Below are 1447 nucleotides of genomic sequence, written 5' to 3'. Positions count from 1 at the left end.
GACCATAGGGGTTGTCTTTGGAGAAAGTAAAGTGGGGGGGGTGGCGGGGAGGGAAGGCATCGAACGATGAACCACAGACTCCATTCTTGGGGCCTCTGGGGGCATCGTTTCCAACCCAGGGATGGAAGATGAATCTTCCTAGCAGGTTCAAGTAAGCTGGAGAAGAAAGCAAAGAATCTGAGGGTCTAAGGCTCTTCTCTGTCAGAATACTTAGTAATAATAGCAATAACAGTAATAAGAATATCAATCACTTATCAGGCTCTTGCCAAGTGTCAGATACTATTCCAAACAAATACATATACTGATTAATGTTCACAGTTACCCCTTATTTTCCCCATTTTCCAGAGAAGAAAGCAAAGACTTGGAGAGATTAAGTGACATACCCCAAATACTTGTAGCTGATAAATGACAGCTACAGGTTCAAACCTAGACCCATTTGCATACAACACCTATGCATCCTTTCCTCTTGCTTGCCTTCTCTTCCAGCCCCTGACAAAATACTTCTCTTGCGGTCATCTTAAAATACCCACTAGGCACATGATCTGATGAGCACTGGATGTTATACTCAACTAGTGAATCACCGAACACTACATCAAAAACTGGTGATGTACTACATTTATACTAATGTTGGCTAATTGAATGTAATTTAAAATGAAAAAACCTACTAGAATGTGTACATCCTGTCATATACTCCTCCTGGAATCCCCTGGGTGACACCAGAATTTTATGTTCGGCCTATTAGAGAGAGACAGTCTGCTACTCAAATAGCAAAACTTTGTCTTTCTCAGTCTGGATTTATCTACATTTAAGGGAGCATCATTTAACTGACAGCTTCCAAAAATTTAAAATCTAGCAGATTGTTCATTTTGACACTTTCACTGCTATCTTCATCATTTTTTTTAAAGATTTTATTTATTTATTTGACAGAGAGAAATCACAAGTAGACGGAGAGGCAGGCAGAGAGAGAGAGAGAGAGGGAAGCAGGCCCCCTGCTGAGCAGAGAGCCTGATTCGGGACTCGATCCCAGGACCCTGAGATCATGACCTGAGCCGAAGGCAGCGGCTTAACCCACTGAGCCACCCAGGCGCCCCAATCTTCATCATTTTTTATCATGTCCCCTTCCTCCATGCCTAACTCGTAGGCTCAGGAATGATTGATGATGGGAACTTGGCCCTTTAGGGGAAATGTATGACCCATGCAAAATATACTGTTTGACTCTCCACTCTACCCCCTTCTCCAGTCAGCTTGTATAAAGGAATCATAATATTTAGTCAGTCCTTTTTTTTTTTTTTTTAAAGATTTTATTTATTTGTCAGAGACAGGGAGAGAGAGTGAGCGAGCACAGGCAGACAGAGAGGCAGGCAGAGGCAGAGGGAGAAGCAGGCTCTCTGCCAAGCAAGGAGCCTGATGTGGGACTCGATCCCAGGACCCTGGGATCATGACCTGA

The sequence above is a fragment of the Mustela lutreola genome, chromosome 17, assembly GCF_030435805.1.
Source record: "Mustela lutreola isolate mMusLut2 chromosome 17, mMusLut2.pri, whole genome shotgun sequence".
Lineage (NCBI taxonomy): Eukaryota > Metazoa > Chordata > Mammalia > Carnivora > Mustelidae > Mustela > Mustela lutreola.
Note: the sequence above shows the minus strand (reverse complement) of the source record.